Raw genomic sequence first — 16,660 nt, 5'->3', positions numbered from 1 at the left:
TCTAAGGCTCTGTGAAGAGCTTGATTAAAGTCTAGTGACATTACTCGGTTTGCGTGAAAGATCAAAGCAAACATGCAAATTTCTTTCAAATCACCTTGTTCCTCTGATGTCGTGGTAAGGCAGCAGTGAGCACTATCCTGCTGCGGTATCTGGAAGAGTCCTGGGTGGTCGGGGCTGGCTGAAATGATGGTTTCCTCCCTCCCTCCCTTGCATTTTTTCTGTAAGGGCTATCTCAGATGGTACCCAGCAAAGAGCACATAGGCTTTTGTCTAGACACAGTTTCTTCTTAGTGTTGGATGTACAAATATTGACTTACTAAGTTAAGCAGCGCATAACATTCCCCTTATCTGAGGTCAGCATCTGGTTTCGGTGTGTTTTCTGTATGCATGATACTCTAAGCCATAAAGAGATTCTAGTGTGAATTTTCTGGGTGGTTGCTATTGAGCTCTTATGACAATCATAACTTCACATAAACTTCCATCAAATATGTCAAACTGTCAGCATCAAAGAACACTCTGTGCCGCCTTGCAGAGATCCAGCAATTTCTCATGGTTTAGGGGGTATCTAAGAAACTGTTTTTTTCCCTGCCAATTTCTGAAGATGAGAGGTTTGTTTAAAAATTCTCAGCAACATCTGGAGCTGTCCCACATTCAGCTGAAGTGGGAAAGTTATTAACCTTGAGAGAGCAGAATCTGCATTTTAAAAAATGAATCAAAAGAACATGAAAGAACATGTTTTGTTACATAAAAAAATGCATGTAATAAAACTGTTGGGTTTTGTGCCTGCCAAAGCTGAGAACTGTTCAGGTGTGGGAAAGAGCAAAGAGGGAAAAACCTGATAAAAACTGTCCAAGCTTAAAGGAACTATTAGCAAAGGAGATAAAAGGCATCTATCTGGGATGCCCATGAAACAGCCGATTTTAATCCCCTGCTAGTGCTACATCTTTCTTTAGAAAGGGAATTTATAGGTAAAAGAAAGATTGCATGGATAATGTGCTTGGTCACTGTTTGTGACCCTCAGCTTGGGGCTAAAGGCAAGAAGCAGTGCTTTCCTGCAGACAGGAGAAATTCCCCTATTACACACACCTCTGTAGATCTGCTAGTGCTTTAGTGAAGGAGCGTTGGCCTTCAATTTTGCAGAAAGAAGGTAACAACAATCACAGGCGAGCATGGTCAAGGATGTAATGCAATGGACTTGGGAGCTGCTTAGTCTTTGAAAGAATGTTGTAGCTGAGAGAAATTTGTAACTGATTGGAAAGGCCGGAAAGAGTTTGGAAACCAGGAGCACCAGCTTCATGCTGTTGAGATAAAGTTTTCGATACAGCGGGGTTTACGGAAACCTTAGGATTACAACATTTGTCCTTACTCAGCAGTATGAGAGTTTGGAAGGTGGCCAGGATGCTATCTGCAAGTGTCCAACAGAAGTCCCTAGCACTTTGCAGAGTAGATATTGCTCTCCCCTAACTCCCTAGTAACAGTTCAGCCAAGTGGGAATGGAGGAATTTTATAAGATTAGCAGGCAACAGGCTACAAGCAGAGAGCTAACCTTGTCTGCCATCAAAGCCAGGGGTATAATCTCTAAATTAAATTTACATGATTTATCACATCCAGGAAGATTGGTGAAACAATCAGGAACATGAGAGGAGAGGGGAGGCAAGATAAGAGCCATTGGACTTCAGGGCGGCCTTTCTCTCATCAGTGGTAAAATGCACAATTAAACCACTGGGATGGGATTAGGATGGAAATGAGATTAGTAGTGGGTACCCAAACCAAATTGTTCTGAAACACAGAGGTGTTTAATGTATTACTCTCAAAATACAATATCATAGGACAGTGATCCATCTGTTATCATGGAGGAATCAGATGGAAAGTGCATTAGAAGTTGAAATTTGTCCCAACTGGGAGAACTGCTCTGAGTCATGGTGATGTATGGGATCTGTGCAAAGGCAGAGAGAAAATATTCTGTCTATGATTTATGTATTGCACAATCATTCCCATTTTTCATAGCATTTCTGTTCTGTTTGGCTCCTTTACAGTGTGATTATACTGTGGGTTTAGTGGTGGAGAAGCTCTGTTAGGAAGGTGCAAATGCTTTTGAAAAGCAAGGAGAAATGAATACAAAAGACAAAAGCCAACAGAAGCTGACCTAAGAAAAGAAGTAGCAGATCTGATGCATTTTATTCTCTTGGTATCTTAATGTATAGAGTTGATACATAGAAGGATGTTTTGGTTAAATGTCTCGTGTATATTGTTTTTTCACAGCCAGCTCTCATGGCATCCCATAAAAGGCACTATGCAAATGTAAATCCCTGGAGAACTAACAGAATTTCGGCTTTGCAAGACCTTTGCTTAGAGAACAGTGGGTCTATGGGTCTACTGAGTGGGTCTATGACCAGCCTAGGTCCATGGGTCACAGAGAACTGAAACCACATTTGTCTGTATAGCTAAAATAAGAACTAGACCCAGGACAGCTGGAGTAAAACTAGTTTCCAGTCATGATAAAGTCATAGGATAAGAGAAAGCTTGAAAACACGTTATCCTTTGCTCCCAGTATGGTGCTGTCTAATGGAGAAAATTCCTTCTCGCTGACTCTGGATTATGAAGTCTGATGCTGATATGCTTTCCCTTTTTACAGCTCTCTTCAAGCCTTTGGTGCTCACAGTAAATCTCACCCTGTCTTTACTTCTGTGATTACCTACACCATCATTTTCCACTGCTACTTAGCTCTAGAAGCAATTTGCCTTCATCCAGCTAAATGCCTTTGATATTGCTTTGCTGATTCTTAAGCAATGTCTACAGCTAAGACGGGAATAAAGCCTACCCCACACACTTTGTAAACGGACTGATTAAAATGTTCTTGTTATCCCTAGGAAATCCAGGTACCTCCACAGAAACAGTTATGAAATGGCTTCCCCTGTTAACTGCTGGGATCTTCTTAGGAATCCTATCATATTTCATTTTTATTATCTGTTACTAGAACTACCCAGGTGGCATATTGAGGAACACTTGTCAAAAAACGTATCATTGATCTTTTATAAGGAATAAATGAAATTTATCTCCTAACCTAATAGTTCCTTCTGAAATTGTTATAGGACCAGGCAAGGAGGAATCGAAGATAATGTATTTTCATCATTTAGTGCATTAGTATTCATCATTTTTCCTTGTGTTTTTCCCATCTGTTTTTTCAACAAAAGCCCCAGGTATTTAAAGGCTAGTAAATACCATCTTGTGTTGGTTTGGTTTTTTGCTGAGTTTTGCTGGTTATCTGAAGTTGGCATTTGGCCAGCCTCACATCCACATAGTGGATCTCTTAAAACGTGTTGGTGGGGTGCCACTTCAAGGAGACACCTCGTTAAATTCATGTTGACAAATGTTTGTCACCTTCTCAGGATCTCTGCAGTGATTAAGACTGAGATTATCCTCACTTAACTTCATCTCTCTGAGCATGCTTGAGCCAGTTCCTGGATCCATGATAACAGGCACTTTCACTGCTAGTCAGGATTACTTGTCCTCTTAACATGTCTCTCTCTCCACTGTTGAGGGAGCCTGGATGACAAGCCTAGCTTCATCTTTTGATGTTTTAAATGAGATGAATTCTATCCTCCAATTCCTTCAAAGCTATTTACTCGATTTTTCTTTCCTGGATGCCTCAGGCAAGAGGCTGTTTCAGATCAGTTCTCCTCTTCATGAAGAGATTCTTGCTCACTTCCTCTAAGGCTTGACCTTTCCTGAGCTTTTTCATTTATGCCACCTGCTTCCCATGTTTGATATAGCCCTAAATAGTTTCCTACTGTCTCATGCATTATCTTTAGAGTTATGTTTTATCTTGGTCACCTTTGAGTCTCCTCTCTTCCAAAATATACAGGTCATGTTTCCTCAGTGCTTCTGTGTGAGGTGCCAAGCTGCTGAATCAATCTTGTATTGCCCAAGTTCCTTCCTCACAGCAGCATCTTCAGGGCCAATCTATTGCTTGTTCAGAGTGTGAGAGTGAGGGAGAGGAAGGACACAAGGAAATTACTTGGCTGAGGCTTTTGTGCTGGAAAAGCCTTGGTGCAGCTGAAAGTCTCCAGAGATGCAAGGCAGTTGCTAGTTGCCGAAGGCAGTACAGTAGCTCCATGAAGGGGGTTTGGGCCAAGGTTTATACATTGGGAAGCTCTGGGGAAATGGAGTGGATTCGTTGCTCTGTTTTTGTGTTTGTTTGGGTTTTTTTTTTTTTTGTTTGGTTGAGGGTTTTTTTTTGTGTGTGTTTTGTGTTCTTCTTTAGCTTGGAAATCAGAATACTGTGGAGGGAAAGGCCGTAGAAACACAGCGCATGGTTCAACATTACCTGAACGGTACTGTGATAATATGTACTATAGTTTGTCCAGTTTTGGGGCTGGCTTTGCATAATCATTTATCCAGCACTATATATTTGCATAAAATGGAGAACCTTGATCACAATCTCAGTTTATTGCTTACTGAAATGTAATCCTGTGCCTTTATATACTCTCAGGAGCTTTTAGCTTGGGTACATGCTGAGCTACAAGATGTCCTTGTAAGGAAAGCTGATATGGAAAAGAGATTTTTTTAGGAGGAAGGGGACTGATGAAGAAATTGAGTAGAGGAGAAGCTGATTAACACCCTGGGATTGCTCAGGTGTGTAGAGAGAGTTGGTCTTCCCTCTGGTATGAAAGATGGCCAATCCTGTCCCCCTTATGCTTGTCTTTTCACTGTCCTAGCTTGTTCCTGAGACCACTGGGCTGAGATCTCTAGGGCAGCAACCTTATTAGCTCTGTATCTGCTGCTGGAGGAATTGCGGGATGTGTCTGCCAGGGCTACATGATCTTGCACTAGGAGGGGAAAAATATCCACTACAAACCTCACCCAGAACATCACTGATCTGGAAGAACAACTTCCAGGAAGCAGGTGGGCAAATGATTTCACTCAAGGTAGTTTTGACCCTTGCCAGGGTCTTATAAAACACTGGATTTCTTTACAGTTGACTGAGTGTAGCATTGAGACACACTGGTCACAAGGCTTTGATGTGAGTTGTTCCTGGTTTACTCTCCATTGAGCCAGAATAAGTTTCAGTCTTGGAAAACATGTTGGGGAAAGCCTGAGGGGAAAGTGAATACACATTCAGAAGCTGGTGCTCTCTGCTGGTGTAGTGTGGGCTAAGTGACTTGTGCCAATTAACAGAAATTATTGGTTTGGACTCTTATGTATGGGGCAGATGCATCTGTGGAGAGTGTGCTGTTCTCTCATCAGCAACGGATCTCTATGTAGACAAGTTCCCACAGAAAGAGGTAAAATACAGTAGTTTTTAACTGGGGCTGTCAGCTACTGATTTACAACTGCTTTGTGGCGTAATTTTCTTTGCTTACTGGTCCTAAGCTTTATTTGCTTTGGGAGAATACCACTGTGCATGTTTCAGTGTGACATTTACAGTGTTCTTCATGTAAATTGGCCCAGCAGCAGCCCAGCAACAGCAGACCAAGAACTTATAAGGGCTGGAAGAGAGAATTGCGGTGAGGTCAATGTGGGGGTGTGATTTCCCCTGCCTGGAAAGGAGGGAACTGGATCAGTTGCTGGGGAAGGATGCTCTGGAGAGCTCATGCAGAATTACATTCTTTTTGCTCCAGTTGCCCTTTTTCTCAGCAAAATAAAACTAGTATTTTTGGGCCATGCTGCCCAGTTTCAAACCTTGAGGCATTTTTCTTCCACTGAATGTTTAGTTTATTATTTATTTGACTTGTTTTAAGAAAAGCTGTCAGAATACATGTTGTTCCTCCTGCGTTTTTCTCCAGCCACTTTCACAAATTTGAAAATAATCTTATAATTGTGTTTAAAAGAAGAAAGGAAAACTCATTTTGGAGCAAAATCTGAATATCTGTCTAGAAACAAACATTTTGGAAAGAGTGAAAATGAGGTTCTGTAATTGGAATTGATTTTTTAGGTTCACCATAGAATTTGCTCTCAAGTCCCCATGGCAGTGCAGGCAAAAAAGATGTAAAATAGGACTGACGATACAATTGATATTGGGCACTGCTGAGCCTGGTGTGTGGCTGTGGTGGCATTATAAGCAATAAACCCATGATATGGCTGCATGGTGCAGCATAAGGTGAGATGCTGCAATTGTCTGAAAAGATGGAGATGCTGGTTTTGCTAATACCATGGGGTAAGGTAAACTATGCAGCAAGAGCTGGCACAGCTTTTGTATTTGGCTAGATCTGGCACTGATTAATATCAGGAAGGAGCCTCATGCAGCGGGGCACTGTAGGGAGCCAGTTGCTTGTGATTTACTCGTTGTGCCAAACTTGCTTGGGGTTTTATTTTTAAAAACCCTGTGTAGTGTCTTTTTCCTGCCTCCCCCTCCGGCACTGAGCAGCAGTAAATGCTGTTTGCCACGGAGGACGTTGAAACTAATTTTTCAGAAGTGCTGATGAAGCAGGACACACTCTTATTGCTGTCATAATATCTCTCAAGCTTGCTTCCTTGATTGCGTTTGTAAAACACTGAGCTTAATAAGTTCAAACTGCAAGGAAGGGATGGTGCAGACGATAGCCCCTAAATGACAGCCCATCTGCTTGCGCGTCTTGCAGGCCAAAACGACTTCATTACAAGGCAGTATTAAGCTGAGAGCAGAGGCTGGCAGGAAATTTCATCCTTACTGTATCTATTGCTGTGTTCTTGCCCCATTTGATCCCATGGTATGTGCCAAGGTAATTGGCACACAGGTGCTGTTCCTCCTGCTGGGAGAGTCGTTCATTATGCAGCATGCTTCCTGAAAGCAGGGGAAACATGCGCCTTGCATGTCAGCATATTTACACACTGGTGTAGGACAGAGCTGGATGGCTGCCTCCTGATGAAGGGTGCACAGCGTTAGCTAAAAATATTAGACAGCAAGAGAAGGGGGGCAGGGCATGGTGAACGGACTGCTGTAATGCAAGGAGACTGCTGCTCCTGAGGCGTTTATTTCCCTGCCTGAAACAAGCTCTAAGAAGACTTTAGATGCCCTCAGTGCTATGTCAAGCAAAAGCTGGAAATTTGTGGACCCCACTCTGGACCCAGTGATCATACACCATGAGTCTGGAAGACTTCTGATGCAAGCAGAATAATATCCACATGTTACCCAACGGTGAATGCACACACATCCTGATATCCAGCAGTCCAAGCTGCCAGTGGCTGGGAGCAGCCAGCTGAACCCCATCCAAATTAGTCTAAATCAGGACTGTCAGTCTCTGAAGAGGACTCAGCTCTGTAGTCAGGCTCCAAACTATAGCATTTAGTTGACTGTCACAGGCAAGAGAGATTTATCTTTCCTTGAGGAAGGGCTTGAGCTAAGTTCTTAGTGTACTTTAGTCTTCCATTCAAGTCCTCAAGTATGCCTCAGCTCCAGCCTGTGGCATCTGCAAGTCTAAGCCAGTCTGCAGCAAAGTTACTGTCTTCTGGGTATGACCTGCAGGTGCAGTGGCTTTGACTTCTTTGGTTCTCCTCGAATTATAGTCTGTTTATCCCCAGATTCATCTAATTTTTTCCCCTCTTCCACCCTGGGTGCTTCTTGCCCTCAGTCCTGCTATTGCACATATCTCCCTGTCAAAAACCTTTTCTGGAAGCAGAGATCCATCTGACCAGGCTGTTTGGGGTGGTTCATCTGTGTTCTCAGCTGCAGCAGCCTCCCGCCTTGTGCATATGTACCATAGCACCACACTCTCCACAGCCAGAGGCCCTGCTATTTCAGTCCTGGCCTTGGTTTGGGAAGACTGCAGTGGCAGATTATGCTGTGATTCTATAACAATGACAAAATGTTGGGTGTACATGGAGCTGTGTATGCTTATAGCTGACTTAACAGTAGCTAATTAATTTTCTCCATATTGCGATTCACTGAAGCAGCATTTTCTCCATCTGTGGCTAAAATGCTCTACGAAGCTTTGTCCTGTCAAAGTCGCTGATGTGGTATGATAGCAGACACATGTGTTCTCATTCCATGCTTCACCCTAATTGCTGCTTCCTGTTCCTCGGTCTACTTTTGGCTCCAAATGAATTTAGAAGTTACCTCTGAATTACAAGAATTGATTCTTCTAAGCCTTGCTGAGGTTTTTTTTTTTGTGTGTGTGTGAAATATTTCCTGGCTTATGTACTGCATCTCGCTGAGTCCTGGTTAGGATATTGTGTCTACAAATCAGGTCTTAATGGGAGTCACACTGGGTGCTGGGTCCTGGTAGGGAATCAGGAGACTGGGGATAGCAATTGAAGCTTTTTGGCAATTTGCTTCCAAATGTCTTGGCAATAGAAGTAGCTTAGATCTAATGAAATAGATGTAGAGGAGAGAGGAGATCATCTCTCAGGCCAGAAAAGGCAGCTTATGTCGCTTACTCAACACTAGCTTCAAGAGAATCCAGTTTTCCTGAAATGGAAAATCCTGTGGGTTTCTTATTCCTTCTCTCTCTTTATGTTGGCACTCACTTGGGAAACATGGGCTGCTGTAGGTGTTGGGGTGTATCTGAGCTCTCGTTTGGAGTTGGGATCTGCTGGGGCTGAACAAGTGAGAATAAAAAACTCCTGGTTGCACAGGCCATCTTTCTTTCCCACTAAATAGCAATAAGACAGTAAAAAGCATGTATTTTTTTCCAGGGTCATTGCACTATTTGCATGTAACTCGTGTGAAATACTTTAAGGTGCTTCTAGATGTTAATAGTCTGGTTCTTCCCTGGTGTGACTCAGTTTCCCCTCTTTTGTGCTAAATGCAGCAAGGTGTCAAACATCCGCACTTTGCAGCAATAACTGCAAATGTAACAGTGTGTGATCGATCCTAAGCCTTTGTCTGGAGGAGAGGGAGCAGTGGGTGACCTCTCTGAACTTTCTCCATCCTCTCAGGAGCCCAGCTGGTGCACTGTTGCCAATCTTATTTGGCTAAGGAAGCACAGGATCAATGTTTTTGACTTGTCAGTATTCTTGTGCAGCTTCTTTTCTTTTTAATCCTGCTCACTCTTACTGCTCTCTCCATTGCACTTGTTTTATTTCTGCTTCTCTTGATTTCCACTTCTGCTCCTCTGTGGCACAACCTTTCCACATCTTCGAGTTCACGGCCCTTGTACTGTGTGCTTGATACAGTTTTAAGTAACTTTGTAGTTTCTCTTGCCTCCTCAGTCCCTCCAGAATTGATATCACTCAGTCAGATAGAATTTTTTTTTTCCTTCAATGGATTCTAGCCTCACTTCTCTATCCTGCTATTGTAACTGTGGTCTCTCGGTCCCAGACTAACTTGATGCATCCCTGTCACAGCTTCTGCACATCTTTGTAATGATCCTCTGTTAGACTGCCGTCAGCAACAAAATGCATTTTCAAATATTCTTCCTCTGTCTGCTGTTGCTGAAGCTTTGTTGCTGAATTCAACCTCATGCCCTGAACCTCTGAGCAAGGAGAATAGGGACTTTCTCATCCCTATCTCTGACCTCAGGGAAATGGCTTGGTGAGAAATGGAGATCATTTCTCCAGTGTCAGTCCCATGATCATGAGGCAGACCCTGCTGCTTCACGGGATATTGCTTTGGAAGGAGGCAAGGGCCACAGCAGATGCTCATTTACTGGGCTTCACTTTGTGCCCTTTGCCTCTTGTTCTGATTCTGGGCATCACTGAGGAGAGCTTGGCCTTGTCATCTTTGCTTCCCGCATCAGGTATACACATCAGTAAGGTCTCCCTGAGCATTCTCTTCTTCAGGCTAGACAACCCCAGCCTTCTCAGTCTTTCCTTGTATATTGGGTGCTCCAAGTCCTTGGTCATCTTCATGGTCTTTGCTGGACTCCCTCCAACATGTCCTTGTCTCTCTTACTCTGGGGAGCTCTGCACTGGACACAGGGCTCCAGATGTGTCTTGCCAGTGCTGAGTAGAAGGCACATCTCCCTCGACCTGTTGGTAACCCTCTGCCTAGAACAGTCTAGGATGCTGCTAGCCTCCTTTGTCACGGGGGCACATTGTTGGCTTATGTTCAAGTTGTCCACCAGTATAGTGATGTGAGCTGCATGCTGTGGTATGTTTCAATTTAATTTGTGTCATTAGTGTTTATTCTGGCTACTGGAGCTCTTTCTGTTTGTATTAAAGTGTTTCAGTTTGTACTAAGTATTATCAGATTGCAATCTGGTGTGAAATGGGCAAAAGCTGATTGAAGGGCCAAAGCAATTCTCTCCCTCATCATCTTCCAGTATAAGCACTGCCGTTGTAAGCTCCAAAAACACCTGTGAATGAAAGAATGTTCTTAAGTTCTTGGATGACTTCCAGCATCTATCTGTGGGGAGGATAATCCTTCTGCGAAGAAAGGATGGAAGCCTGCGTATATACAAAGGTGACATTAAACTGAGCTACCCTTCCACTCACATTTGTTAATAATCCACTGCATACGTTCTGGAGGCTGAAAGGCCCAGTGTGAATTTCTTCTTGGGAAGAAGAGCCTTGTACAATGCGGTTTTGTGAGCTCTAGAGATAAGCAAATCATCCTCAAATATTTTGAATCATTGATGGGTATTTGTTCCCAGCTTTAATCATTGCTGTCATGACAGCCTTATTTATACCCAGGTGCTTATTCTTGTGGCAGGAAAGTGAGACAGTGGCACATTCACATTGGAACGGAGATGTCTTAGCATTGCTGGCAGTCCCCACTGCTTGCTTGGGAGCAACTTGGATGCTCTGCACAGTGATAGGATCATAGCAGAGTCTGCCTATTAAGCAGCAAAAAGCTATTTCAGAGACCTGTCTGTTCATTCAGATTTCCACATTGAACGTAGCAACCGTTTCCTTGAGCATAATCTCAGAGAACTGCAGCCTCTCCAGTGATGCCTCCTCTCTCCTGTTGTAATTGATAACTCCCTGTGCCGTAGATGTGGAAAATACTGTCTAACCTCTTTCCTCTGCCTGTGGCAATCTTCAAGTGCTCTCGTAACCCCCTCTCCCAGTGCCACCAGAAAAACCCTGTGTTGTTTTCAATGAAAAAAATCCCATCCGGCAGCACAAAAGTTTCTTTGCTGTGGAGGGTCAGCAATAGGTGGATTACACCCTGAAAATCCCCTGGCAGTTCTTGGAAAATAGGATTTAGATCTTTGTATAAAAGCAACTTTTATTAAGCAAACTGTTATCCAGTTGGTTCCCTGGAGTGCTGAGCTAGGTGAATTTAGTAAGCTTTTAGCCAGGAAATTGGAGGGACATGGTTCTCTGTCACAGACTTAAAAACCCTGCTAGTGCCCCCAGGGATGATGCTTCGATACTGGTGCAGGAAAAAAATCCATATGTAGTCAAAGCAGTGAGGAGAGTGGCTACCAGGTGATAATATTTCCATTTAAAATCAAAAGAAAAGTTCCCACTTGGGTGTGAGTTTATTGGGTAATCAACTAAGAGAACTCGAGGCCTTTAAATACTACAACTCTGTGTTTACCTATATGATAGTTTTAATTGTGTTGATTGATTTCCAAAATGTTGACAGTAAGGTATTGCTGCTAAGTTTAAGAACAAAATGGACAACAGCACTGTTTCTGAGGGCAGAAGTGAAGAAGGTATGGCAGACACTTTGAGAGAAGCTGTGTATGTGCATGTGCACTGCATATTATAGAACAAATGCCTGTAGCTGCGATGCACGTTGCTGCTCAGGGTGACCTTGTAAACATGGCCTTTGGGCTTAGTCTGGACTCATTCAGCTCCTCAGGGTAGTGTAAAAAGCCTGAAGGTTGCTGTCTTCTGGGAGCTGCCAATAGCTACAGTGACTTTAGCTGGAGACCCCACGGCTCTGGGGTATGGCACACTTGACCCCTTTTGTGTGATCATGTTTGCCTGTGCTAGCTACATAGGTTATGGCATTAGGGGCTGCTACAATGACACAAATCTGATCAGAGATGCTCTTTATGATTGTGTCTCTCTAATGGAGCTGGGAACTGCTTGTGAAGTTGAGTAGTAGTGATCAAACACTGGAAAGCTTGAATGTCATGGATCATCTAAGACCACGTAGACACAGTAGCAGGAATAAAATGGACCCTTGTGCCTGACTAAACCTGATTTTTTTCTTTATTATTATTATTTAAAAAAATATATATATATTTTTCCTCTTATGATATCTGGGCGTCTCTGTCCTTGTCCAGAGGGAAGGGTGCTATGGAGAGATGGGCCACTGCTGATGTACCTGCTTCACTGCACAGCATGTGGGGCTGGTGAGGACTAGCAGACAACACTGATGAGGCCATAACAGCATTGCAGTCACCTCCCTTCTGTGTAATGGAAGCAGACAGGGACCAAATGGGTCATAAACATGCCCCTGAGCTGCAGGGGAGGTGCACCATGTGATGCACCCTCAAGGACTTGTCCTTGGATCATCTGAATGGGGGGACCTGTTGACATGGAGTCAGGGAATGGCTTAGTCAGACCCACTTGTATCTAGCTGCTGAGAAATGCCTTTGGGCATCACAGCTCAGACACAGCCAGTGACACCCAGTCTCCTCTCATCCCCATGGAGGGACGAGGCTCTGCACAGGGCACAGCCTCTGTTCATGTCTTTGTCTGTTGTGCTGGACCCTGGTGTGCAGCCCCCATGGCTCTCCCAGGCTATTACTGCCTGCAAGAAATAATTGTACATTAGCACCTCCCTGCAGAGCTGCAGAGGCTGGATGTTACCACTGATGCACAGAGAAGATGGGTAGCAGGTGATTTTTGATCTAATGAGACCTTTCAGTAACAAAGCTGTCTTAGCACAGACAATATACCCTTATTTCCTTATTTTCCCCTCCCCTTTGCCAAGTGCTCCCTTATTCCTATTCCAGGTGCTTCTGCTTCTGGAAAGACATTTATCATTTTCCCATCTTAGACAGTAGATATTTCTTTCCTCCTTCTTGCTCTCTCATTTTATCTTGCCCAAGGGGTCTGTCCTACCTTTAATTAGCTGACACTTCGCTTCTGCAGATGGAAATGACACTAATGGAATGTGGCTGAGGCTTTATTACAGAAATGCTGTTTGCCCTGCACAAGCAAACCTCCAAATAATCCCCCAGGAAAGGAATAAACCTTGAAGGCAGGTGCAGGAGCTGTAGATAAAAAGGTAGGAAGAGGGACTGATGGGTTAAGGAAGGAGAAAGAAATAGGGAAGAGAAAGAAACAGGCTAGGGCATATTCCTTTGTGTCCAAAAAGAGAGCAAAGATGGTTTAACTGAGAACCAGCAGCATTTTATGTTCAGGTTACCGGCAGAGGTTTCTAGGTGAGAGGATGGGGCAGTGTCAGGCCTCTGCCTGGCTGTCATTCCTATTATTGCCCAGCTTCTTGCCTAAAAGCTGTGCCAGGAAGATAACTGTTAAAGATGGTGGATGCTGTTCTAAAAGCTTTGGTGTTGCTTTGTGACTGAGCATAGGGCTTTCAAATCAAAGGACTGTCTCACCAAACATGGTTGTGCTAACCCAAGCTGACAGGCACTGGTCTCTTTGCATTTCCTGATTGTGAAAGCCCACCCATGACACACTGAGAAATAAATATCCCTATGTCCCTATGCTCTGGCTCCTTCTCTTCATAACTTAAGTAAGGCCAGAGCATCCCTCTGCAAAGGACCCCTGAGGAGGAGCCTCTCTTGAATTTTTTACCCATGGCTGCTGTCAACATTAAACCCCAGGACATAATGATAACCAAATGATTGCAGAGATAAAAAGCTAGAAGAGAGTCAGAGAACAAGCATCTGTGAAGGGATGAGGGCAGCTGGCTGGGAAGGCTCAGAGGATGTGAGGGAAGTGACATTCACTTAACAGCAGCCTCTGTGGCTGTTTTTTCTGTGTTATTGATGCTTGCTTTTGCCCTCCCTCTTTTATTTTCATGGTGTGTCTGTTACATCTATGGCTTATTAAGCGGTAAGATGTTAATGTCTGAAACCTACAGGATAGATACCCTCCCCCTCCTCTGTTCTTCTCTACTTTATTTGTTCTTTTTTGTTTTTGTTAAATATCTATTTTAGCTTTGTTTGAGTTCCTCTCTGTGTCATTGTTTTCTTCTGGCTGCCTTCGTTCACAGTGTAGCTCAAAAGAGAATAATATTAAGAGTTGGAAACTTTGCTCTCTACTCTGCTGCAGGAATTTTTCCCATCTTTTAAACCTATTAACTCTATTTTAAAATACAACTGGTGACATGCTGAGAGGTGTTTCACTGGGGAACGATTCTATCAGGAGTATCATGTGTATTGACCAGTTTGAATAGGCAAAAGACCCAAATGAGGGACAAAAGTTGGTTATCCCAATAAATTAAAGACTCAAAGATGCCATGGAAACAGAAGCAGTTATGTCAGTCCACAGAAGAAAAGACAGCATGGACAGTGTGTTTGCAGCTGGTGCTCCCTGTTCACTTGTTGGTTCATAGCCTGGTTGGCTATTGGACTGATGTGAAAGGTTTGTGGGAAGAGGTTTTGGGCTGGGTCACCAAGAGAGCTGCCTGATCAAATGGACATTTCAGGGATCAGCAAATGGTAGTGTGCTTCATCCTCCTTGAAGATCCCCTCTCATCAACTGAGAGGGTAAGGGCGCACAAGTCAAACGACTCCCTTGCTTTGAAAAATGAAAAATGGTGGGGAGGTACAATAGAAATCTTCAAACATATGAACAAGAGGTGCAGAAAGGAAGGTGATCACCATTCCTTATTTCTTCTTGGAACAGGACAATCAGAAATGGGGTGAAACGACAGTAAGGAATGAAGGCTTTAGCAGGAAACCTGGTATTGTTAGACCAGTGCTGGAACAAAGCATCTGCAAAGCTGTGCTATGCCTGGAAGTCTTTAAGCTCAGTTTAGAGAAGGACCTGTCACAGCACTGAGTCTTGTCTTGTGACAGTGCTGTGGATGTTATTTTGCTTTCAGTTGTCTTTCTGGCTCTAGTCCAGAGGATGCTATGTAGTTTTTATGTGGGAATTCCTCTAGTGAGTAACTTACTATGGAAGTAAGCCACTGCCAAACACCCTCATCTTTGCAATCACCCTGGTTCTTTCCAGTGCAGCTACAACCCTACAGAGGAATTGCCTGTAGGTACATGTGTGTATTCACCCACATATAGCCATCATTTATGTGCATTTGATTGTAGATGAGAATTTTATTTATAGCACGACCTTTTTTTCTTCCTTCACCAAAGCTCTTAAGGGTGTTGTACATCATCGTAATAAAACCCATTGCAATAAAATACTACCTCTGGAATCTTTGAAAATGAAAACCAGGCAGAGGAAGCCCAGAAAACAAAGGGCAGGAGGAATGAATGGACAGTTTACTCATCTAAGGTGCCAGAACAGCCATATTGCAGCTAGAGCCTAAGGATTATACAGAGGTCTGAGAGTCTGCAGAAATGGGGTGAGACAGAAGCAGACAATGCTTTGATAAAAATGGAGAGGATGACAGGGTTTGGTTAACAGTATTAACTCACCCCATATTTGGGAACAGTTTAGAGGAACAGCCAGTGGTTAGAGAGAGACTGTGCCTATTCCCCAACCTGCTTCCCACCTTTGTCCAGTAAATTTTTCTTTATGGGAGAGGTGAGGAGCTTGATCACATCATTTTCATGCTCAAGAGCCCACCATGATAGAACTGGGTGCAGATCCAAGCTATGATTATGGTATGTATGAACAGACAAGGACAAGACCTTGCCCAAACCATCTTTTTAATTTTTTCCCACTTTCCACCTATTTCTTGAAATCTTTGTGGAAATATTTCTTTTTTTGTTCCTGGAGCTATTCTTTGGTGTAGTTACAGCTCTTTTGCACAGCTCCCTAAACCAATGTGTCTTTATGCTTCCTTTTTAGGCTCAGTCTTCTTTATCCTCTTCTGTTCTATCCAGATATATTTATCTCCAAATCATAGTGCTGTTCTCTTTACCATTTTGGATAGCCAAAGTTCGGTTGCCCTGTGGGAGAGCTGTATATCTACAACTGGACTCTGCCCACAGCAGTAGCAATGCTAGTTCATTGTGTAGTCATGAAGAGACATCAGAGAATATGCTGACCTTGTTCTAATTAATGGATAGTGGGGTAATGGTTCTGTGTGACGCATTAGATGCAGAAACTGGATCCAGCACTTCTACATTTAGGGTAATTGAAATTCTGAGACATTTATTATTTTGGGCACACTACAGTAACTTGGGTCTTTAAATCTCAAATTAATTATTTCAGACATTTACAGGAAGAAAACAAGAGGCTGGAGAAAAAGGGAGACAGCAGTCTGACTGGTCATCCCAAGGAAAGGCTTTACTGTTATGTGCTATTCCCTGTCTGTGAAGGTGAGAGAGAGACCTGGGGAACTAGTGCTGGATCAGCAAACCATGGATCTTTGTTAAATACTAGAGTGTGCTGGCCAAAGACTTCTTGGTCAAATGCTCCACAGGACAATGTCTGAGGAGTAGGTGCATCAAAAATATACATGGGCTGAGGGACCAGCCTTTGTTCCTTGCCAGATCCCAGAGTCATGATAGACAGTTGCTGGAAAGTCTCTCTTAAGCACGCATAGCTAAAGGTGAGAAGAACCTCATGGGCCATGTGGTGGTAAAGATGCTGGACTGTAGCAGGGAGTTTTCCACAGTTTAAAACTGATACCGTGATCTGGGGTGAGTCATTTCCCACTTTGTTTCCCTTTGCCAGAGATGAGAGCTTCTTTTGGGGCAGGACTGACCCTCACTGGTGCTGACAGTGATGTTTTGGCT

General features: G+C 43.4%; 1 long non-coding RNA gene across 1 annotated transcript in view; it reads left to right on the top strand.

Moving 5' to 3' along the window:
- The window catches only part of LOC136019813 (uncharacterized), a 161,306-nt gene that overhangs the window by 57,664 nt on the left and 86,982 nt on the right, over positions 1 to 16,660 (top strand). The window lies entirely within an intron of this gene.

The sequence above is a fragment of the Lathamus discolor genome, chromosome 10, assembly GCF_037157495.1.
Source record: "Lathamus discolor isolate bLatDis1 chromosome 10, bLatDis1.hap1, whole genome shotgun sequence".
In the NCBI taxonomy this organism is placed as follows: Eukaryota; Metazoa; Chordata; class Aves; order Psittaciformes; family Psittacidae; genus Lathamus; species Lathamus discolor.
Note: the sequence above shows the minus strand (reverse complement) of the source record. Positions and strands in the feature narration are given on the sequence as shown.